The sequence below is a fragment of the Salvia splendens genome, unplaced genomic scaffold (assembly GCF_004379255.2).
Source record: "Salvia splendens isolate huo1 unplaced genomic scaffold, SspV2 ctg81, whole genome shotgun sequence".
Taxonomy (NCBI): domain Eukaryota; kingdom Viridiplantae; phylum Streptophyta; class Magnoliopsida; order Lamiales; family Lamiaceae; genus Salvia; species Salvia splendens.
Window position 1 is genome coordinate 17,821 of NW_024599487.1, and position 9,655 is coordinate 27,475.

General features: G+C 33.2%; 1 pseudogene; it reads left to right on the plus strand.

Moving 5' to 3' along the window:
* Positions 1–4,008: 4,008 nt before the first annotated feature.
* LOC121791432 lies at positions 4,009–7,314 on the plus strand (annotated as a pseudogene).
* Positions 7,315–9,655: the final 2,341 nt, after the last annotated feature.

Sequence of the window (9,655 nt, forward strand, 5' to 3'; positions counted from 1 at the left end):
TGCTTGCAGCCAATTTTATTTGGCATCATGGTTTGTCATGCAGGTTAATTTAATTAATTAATTTCAACTACATTAAATTAATGCTATTGTTTGCTTTAATTTTTTTTTTCTAATTATTTAATTTTTTGTGTTATTAGGCACCTCTAGTGAAGCAGTATCCATCGAAATTTCGACTGATAATGTTGCAGTGCTTTTTAGCTGCACACAATCATCAATTTGGGCAATGGCTATGGAGAGGGTCATATCAAAGTGGCGAGTTAAATGGGATCTCAATCTTTTCTCTGTCGCATATTGTGTATGTCTTCGTAAACCCACTTTATTTTGTTTTTAATCATTTAATTTTTGAAATTAAATCGGATCATCACACCACAAATAGACTAATTAATAATATATGTACCAGTGGCGGATCCAGGGGGCGGTCACCCCTACCCGACCGTCCGGAGAGCCTAAATTTTTCATTGATCAAGCCGAAAATAGCATATCCGCCCCCTCCGTAGAGTGTAGAAATATTTTTATTTTCAATAAATGTCATATAAATGTATTAGTTCAATGGTTTGGGTTGTTTAATTTTTAACTAAGATTTCTAGGGTTCAATCCTCAACAAAAACATATTTATTTTCATTTTTCATTTTTTATTTTATCAATTCATATTTCTTCTTATTATCAAAATAATACCTTTAAATACTACTAAGTTGCATATATTATGTTGTTATATTTATTCTTTAGTTAAAATTATTTTTAATCTTGTGTTAAAGTCTTTTTTATCCTAAAGTACTTATAATTTGATCCATGCATCTTAATATTCTCTATGTAACAAAAATAAACATTTTAAATATTTTTGAAATATAAATATTTAGTGCTCTACTTATATCACTTTTGGTATATAATATTTACAGTGATTTAAATGTACATATATTTATAATAATTTTATATTTTAAAATGAATAATACATATTTGCAAGCTAAAGCATGTTTATATTTATATAATTTTTTATTTAAAATGAATAATACATATTTGCAAGCTGAAGCATGGTTTATATTTTATTAATGAAGCTAGGGCTACTTAAATATTAATATAATATTTATTTATTTTATAATTAAAAATAATATTAAATTAAATATTTAATATTTAAATATAAGTTCCGCCCCCGCCATTTCGGGTCCTGGATCCGCCACTGATATGTACATATGACCATTTTTAATTTTACAAGGAAAAATATTTGATTTATGTCATATAGTAGTACTTCCCCGTTCTGCGGTAGTTGAGTCACTTCATTTCTGCACTCATTTAAAAAAAATAAAAATAGTAATTAATTAAAGTGGAGAAAAAAGTAGAGTAAGAGAGAATAATGTATATAAGATTTTATCTACTTTATTCTGTCACTTACTTTACTCTCTCTCCATTTTAACTATTTAATTATCTTTTTTTCAAAATAAGCACAGAAAATGCGGAGGGAGTACTAATTTTTAAATATGCACGTGTTCAAATATTACTGATAGGGGGATTGTACTGCGTCATTTGGGGGAAGAATAAGGAAACCCAAATCAAAGAAAACCAAGAAAAAGTGGATGCAAAAGAGGAAATGGTGGTGTAGTGCACTAATATATCATGTTGATGTGATGTGCATTTACCCCATTTTTGTTGATGTTACATAGAGCATCCCTCCCCCCATAGCCCATAGTAGTATATAATTTCTCTCCCTTTATATATTGGTGTTTGCGGTAATTCTTGATTTCTCTTGGATTTTTATATGTTTATTTCTTTTTTTCCTCAAAACTCACACCACACTACTATTTTGATTATGGTCTTGATAAAATTGTATAGGTACAATGCTTTTAAAACCGGGCTAGTAAATAAGTAGACAAAATAAAAAGACATTAAGTGAAAAAGATGATTTTGCAATAAAGATTAGAGATCTTCCCCCTAAATGAGCAATCTTAAAAAATTATACTATGGCACTAGTAGTTACAAAAGCAAAACTTTTCACCCACCTTAAAAAAAAAACTCAAAGAAACTAACATATACACACCAAATATTGGAGGCCCTCTCCTCGCTTAATTGAAAATTTTATCCTTATTAATTTAAGAACAATTTTCTATGTGTCCTTAATTTTGACCAATTTTAAAAAATTCAACGCAAATAACTCCATTTTTAATTTTGTGTTTTTATAAGATTAGTTTGTCACGGTGGATTTGATGATACTCCATCCGTCTGTGAAAAATATCTCATTTAACCATTTTTATGGTGTTATATATGGTAAGCAATAAAGAGATAGAAAAAAAAATTGATTGAAGTACTTTAGTTCACCTCATGAAAAGAAAAAAAAAGTTTTCTAAACACAAAAAATGCATAATTTTGAGGGATAAACCAAAATGAATATAGTTGATATTTTATAAAACGGATGGAATAGTAATTTATTCAATATGTTATTCAACCTTTCACATGCATCCATTTAATTATGCCCTTGTTTCTACTTGATTTAACGTTATTCATTACAAATGTATGCAAGTTATGTAATTTTAAAAGACAAAATTGTCACCACCATAGTGTAAATTTGTCACTTTTTGTAATTAAAAATGTCTACTTTTCCTTCAATTATATCCAGATTGAATTTCTCACATATCGTGCATTGAAACTTCTTTTGAATATATAACTTGTCTTTTACATAAATGCTTTTTTCATAAAAAAAAAGAAAGTTGCGTGAGTGATAACGTTGAAGCTAATGCATCCACCCAAAAAATAGTGGGACACAAATTAAAGTGCACCAACAATGTGTATCGAATGCGAATTCACATTAGGAGATTCAATTTTTGTCATTTGGGTAATTACTGCAAATGACTTATATTTTGAAATGTGTGAGTTAAAATCCATTATCGTGATTAAAATGGGTTTAATTTAGTGTCTGAGTTGTTCTTCTGGATTGTCAATTTTGTCATCAAACATTCAACCACTAAATAGTTGTGATGAGTTGGTAGAGCTTCTCAATAGTTTCAATTGCAATTCCGAGAGTCTAACGACAAAATTGACAACATGTGAGGACAGTCCAGACAATTAGTTCGATCCAAAAGTCCTTAATCTATTTTTGAGTCTTGCTTTAAACATATCAAGATTAGAAAACTAACAATAATGGTTGGTGGTTGGGGACCTAATATATACTACTACTCTCTCCATACCCTAATTTTTTTGTCAACTTTTGTCATTTTCATCCATTTATTATCCACTTTTATTTTTTTCATAAATGTTAAATATGCCTCTGATATAAACCAAACTGGAGAACTAATCACAAAAGACTAGCCTATTAGGAGAGAGAACCCATTTAGTTTATATACCACACACCAGTTGTTCTCACAACCAATGTAAGAATTGAGTCTGTAACATTCGACCCTCCTTTAAGGGCCAACGCTCTCGTTGGTCACGGCTGGTTCTTTGCCATGCCACCACTCCATGAGCCACTACTCCGAGTTCTCGTTGGTCACGGCCACGTTGGTCACGATGGATTCTTTGCCCGGCCACCACTCCATGGGTCACCACCCTGAGTCGGCCCCAAACGTACTCGTTGGTCACGGCGAGTTTGTTGCGCGGCCACCACTCCGAGCCATTTGGACTCTCAATGAAAGCACCAAGTGATATAAACCAAACAAGAGAACTCATCCCAAACGACTAGCCATTAGAAGAGAAAGTATATTTAGTCCATACACCCCGCACCAGTTCTCTCAACCGATGTGGGAATTGAGTCCGTAACAACCCCACATTCCATTAACATTTATTATACAACCAATGACAGAAATCTATGGATATTTCCTAAAACCAATTGGTTAACAGGAAGAGGAGTCCATGAGACTTATATAGTGATTTCAGTTCTATTTGTACACCGATGTTAGATTGTTTATATCATACTACATTCCACTAATATTTTCTACTCACTTCTGCCTATAGTCCACGCCCAACATAAAGTGGACTAAAAATATGGGACCTAGGAAGTAGAATCCATGCATGCTCATAAAAAAAGTGTACATTAGGCCACTAGATAGTGATATGAGAGAAATGCACTATAAATTTTGAGTTGTATCCACATAAGTTGTACCATACATACTTATTAAAATATCGTGAGAATAAGTAGCATAACATTTCTCTTCCCTTTAGCATGGAGAAGCAGAAGCCATACATTGCAGTGGTAGTGTTACAATGCAGCTATGCAGGCATGATTCTCCTCTCAAAGGCAGCTATGTCCTCAGGGATGAAGCCTTCCGTCTCGTCGCCTATCGACAAGCCTTGCCTTCTTCGCTTTGCTCCCCTTCGCCTTTTTCTTCACCAGGTCAATTCTATTATATAAACTTTGTTTAGAGAAAAAGTAATATATGAATATTGATTAATGTGTTTTTGTCCTTTCTTTTCTTCTTGCATTTTAGCAATGGTGGTTCTCCTATTTCATGGACTGGATTCTGCAAAATTTTCTTTGTTTTCTTCATATGGGTAACTTCAATATCTGACCATATCACTTTTTATTAAATATTAATGCTAATTGATGGTAGGTGCACGTGATATATGGTGTAGGTTAGCATTGAGTTTCATTTGAATTTAGAAGGATTAAAGTATATTTCCGCAACATTTGGCACGGCGATACTTAGCATTGTTCCAGCTTTGGTGTTCATCATGGCCGTTTGTTTAAGGTAATTTAATTAATTAGAGTGGCGATATTATTTATTTCCTAATTATAAATTGAACTACGAGTAGTTGATTAGTTTCAAATATAGTCATATTTGTTCCAGTGTATAACATAGGAAATTTTTACATATAGGAGTAATTTATACTCCGTATTATATTCTCTATCTGTATATAATTACATAGACAGAGTGTGAATCAAGATAACAATACATGTTTCTCCACATTATTTGGAGCTTTGTTAGTAGTATCATGGAGTATTTACGTAGTTAACTTGAATAGTAGAAAAGTGAGTGATATAAAGTTATATATTCCAAATCGATGATTATGTTGTTACCCAATCAAGAAAAAGTATACACAAAACTTTCCTGTTTATAAAACGAACTCACACTCAATTTTAGATTATGTACAAGGGTGTCATCATTTTAACCCAATCCAATTTAAGTTTCAATAAAGTATATAAAAATTATTACTATTAATTTTAATGTATTTTTATTAATAACCCCAGTTAACCCAAGGTAACACATATTTTGTTTTTCATAGTATATTTTATTACTATAAGAATTATAATTAATTTTCATATATTAAAAATAATGCATTGAAATTTTATAAATAATTATTTTATATAATAAATGTAAATTATCCCTATAAATAATTATAATAATTATTTTCTTTCTTCAATTCTCATTTCTTTATTATCATCAATTTGATGCATAAAATTGTAAAAATATGGAATCTTCAATAAAGATCATAGCAAAAAATAATATAATTTACAAATTATTAAAAAAATAATACGGAGTACTAGATTTGATGGTATTTATTTTATATAAATTTATACTATATATACTATTAAACAAATTTTAGAAATTAAATATTTTTTACTTACCATACAAAAAAGACTATTGAATACAGTACAATTTCATCCGATCTATCAGTAAGAGAATGATGAATATCTTGATTTAGGATCGAAAAGCTGAGTATAACGAAATGGCATGGATTAGCCAAAGTATTGGGCGCCATTTTAGGCACTCCGGCACCATGGCCTTCACCTTCTTCAAGGGCCCACCTCTCTACTCTCAATCCGCCCACCACCTGTTCGACGAAAAGCCTCACTCAAACCACGATTGGATCAAAGGCGCTCTCCTCGCCATCGCCGGCCAACTCTTCTACGCTATGGTGGATCACTATGCAGGCTCCTCTCCTCAACCAATTTCCAGGCAAACTGCGCCTCACCATTCTGCAATGCGGCTTCAGCTGCCTCTCGTCTACGCTCTACGCTGCCGCCGTGGAGAGGCATCCTTCCTCCTGGAGCTTCGATGGGATGTTGATCTCTTATCCGTCGCCTATTGCGTATGTGAAGTTTTTTTTATAATCGATTTTGTTTGAAATGATTTTGTGTTTTTTAAATAGTTTGATTGAAGAATGTGGGAATTTTGCAGGGTGTGAATAGTGACAGGGCTGAGTTATTGGCTGGCAAGCTTGGGTTTATCGAGAAGAAGGGCCGGTTTTCAGCGCCATTTTCGGGCCGTTGGCGCTCGTCATAGCAGCCATCTTCTCCGCTCTTTTCCTCAACGAAACACTTCACTGGGGAAGGTTAGTCGTTCGACCAAAAGCGACATCATAAAACACAAATCGGGTACACAAGCTATTAGAGCATCATTAACCCCGGCCCGGTTTCAGGCCCCAAGTCCCCTCCACGTCATCATTCCCCCAAATTTGAGTCTCAGGCCCCAACTGCTCTAACCCTGCAGGCCACAACCCGGGCCGCAACTAATAAATGACACTATTCACAACTTCAACGTATTTTACACGTAAAATAAAAAACGCCGAAAATTTATAACACGGAAAAGTTAATTTTCGATCGAAGATGGATGGAGTGGTATTTATAAAAAAAATTCAATTTTTTTTAAAAAAATAAAAATTCCTTTGCGGCCCGGCCCGAACACGAATTAACCCTGGACCCGGCCGCGTTGCGTCCCGTCCCGAACCATCTAACGCGAGCCCGGGCCCCGGCCCGGCCCAGGCCGCAAATCCTCCCCCTCCAACGCGACGCTCGGGCCGGGACTCATTTTTTGTGGCCCAACCGCGAGCGTTAACGATGCTCTTACTAACCTTTTTAGTGGTTTGATGGCTTTTTAGTAAAAAGAAGTCGAAAAGTGAAAACGAATCTCAATACATAAGTTCAGGCACCACTGATGATATTTTTTTTCCAAGAACCGCATGCGTGAAAACACTAGTTCTGGGACCATTTTTAAAATTTACTGTCGTTATAAATATAACAATTTAAATTTTATATCTACAGTTTTTTTTTCTTTTCTTTTCTTTTTAAATTTGCTTACCATGACTAAATTAGATGTAAGAAGAAATGGATTTGTTTTGCAGTGTTTTGGGGTGTGGATTGCTGGTGGGTGGGCTATACAGTTTCTTGTGGGGTAGAAACAGAGAGGCCCATATCCAAGCCCAAAAACTTTTGGATAATCAAGCCCATCTTGAGACCCCAGCTGTGGATGAAGAGCAAGGGCAAGACACACAAAAGAGATGAACCCACTTGTATATTTTCTTCATTTTTCAGCTATGTTTATGCTATTCAATTTATGTGATTTTCTCATATATGTTTATATATTACTATTATTGTTATTATTATTTCACTAACTCTCTTTTTCTTTCTCAAACACAAGAATCTTTATGTTTCTATTCACCATCCTCTATCATTAATCTATGAGTTACTATCCCAACCTATTCTGCAAAAGGTTGAGATGTGACATTGTGGGTTCGACGACAACTTCAAAGTTTGGTTAATGAAGTTTTTAGCGGCATTCATGGGTTGCGGTAGTGTGTCGATCGACCCTTCCCCGGACCTCGCCTAGATCCATCCTTCTATTTCGAAAAACATAAGAAAAATAGATTGGTTTAAAAGCATCGAACTATTTCAGCAAGACTTGTTTTTAGGCTTGACTTTTTGGACAATCAATTCAATATATTTCTTAAAGATCACGATAGTTTTAGATATTATGACTTTGTTTAATTTTTGGGATTGAAAATTTTGAGATTTTATACTTGATTGATAATATGATTCTTGTAAATATAATTTCTTTTATTGAAAACATGCTAGGTTTTTAAATATAGATTGTCTTAAAAATAGAATTGAGAAGCGGATCAAAATCAACTTATTACTAATAAATTTTACGTGACGATGGCGGATAAGCTCTCCACGTCTAATCATAAATATGAATTCAAATTAGTACTTCCTCCGTCTTATAATAAGAGTTATATTTTGTCATTTCGATCCTTCTCATAATAAAATTCAGATTTCACTTTTACAATAAATGGTAAATAGGTCTAACATTCTATTAACTCACTTCACTCACATTTTATTACAAAACCAATATAAAAAGTTAGGGCTCACAATTTTTAATACGACACGGACCCGCACGAAATTAACACGACACGAACACGCACGTTTAGTATTTGGGTTCTTATAAGATCGACCCAATAAGAACCCGAAGATAACGGGTTAGGTCGGGTCGGGTTTGGGTTATACGTTAAGATAAATAATTCTTTTTTATTAATTAAAAAATTATTAAACTTTAATTTTAGTTATTTTTGTTGATTAAAAATATTATACTTTAATATTAATTAATTAAAAATATAATACTTTAATTTTAATTAATTAATTAAAAAATACTATACTTTAATTTTATTAATTAAAAAATATTAATTGATTTTTTATAAATTTTAAGAAAATATTATGCTTTTATTTTATTAAAAATTAAATTTTTTAATTATTTAATTTTATTATTTAGATTTAATATTACTATACTTTAATTTATTATTTTGATTAAGAAAATAATTACTAATTTGGTAATTTTTTATTTTATCTTGTAATACCATGTTTAAATAGTATAATAACATCATCTTTTAGTCATGATCGTGCCGTGTCAAGCTAACTTACTATCATTAACAGAGAGTTGACTTTTTTGGGGGTACACGATAACACGCACGAACCCGACACGAACCCATTGGGTTGGGACACGATTGGGTTGGGTCGATAATGGGTTGATACGATTACGACTCAACCCACACGATTTGCCAGCCCTAGTCCAATATGTAAGACAGAACAAGGCAGTCCCTCCAAACATTCAGCATCACAACCCCAACTATAGAATAAGACAGAATGAGGCCATCTACCGTGGGGGCAGAGAAGATGCTAAAACGTTCTGTGTCAAGATCAAAAGCACTGATCATAAGATATTATCGAAATCATATAGTGCCCAATGAAGGTTGCCATTACATTCAATGACTGAATCGAAAGAAAATCTGTAACCAATAGTAGGGTCGGGTCAAGAGAAAATCGGATGTATGGGGCACTCTACTACTACAATAACAAAAATGTACTCACTTTGTTAATTGTTCCATATATGGGGAAAACGCCAACCGAGCTGGCGTTTTATTAAGTGAAAACGCCAATCATGCTGGCGTTTTACATTTAATTTGTGAATTAAAAAATACGGTACTTATTTAAACACGCCAACTGGTTAAAAACTCCATTAGTGATGGCGTCTGTGATTTAGAACACGCCAGTCTGATTGACGTGTTACGATTGAATTTCCGAAAAATAATTAAAGATTACTTAGAAAAACGCCAACCTCAATGGCTTTTCTTCACAGAATAAGGGAATATATCGGGATTTCTTCCCCAAATCGCCAAACCACATCCAACGCACAGCAGCAGCGGCGCATTCTTCCCCAAGCACGCCAATCTCTTGCAATTGCATCAACAAGGAGTTAATCGGTGTCATTCTTCCGCATATTTGATATATCATTTGGTTAGTATGCTTATTTTTTACAATAATGGAGTAATTTGGTTAGGGTTTGTAATGAGTTGATAATTTGTGTTGTGTTATTATTTTGTGCAGTGGCTTGTTTGAATGCATTATTGTTGATTAATGTTTGAGATATTAGTGTTTAGTTAGGGTATAAATGTTATTAAAATT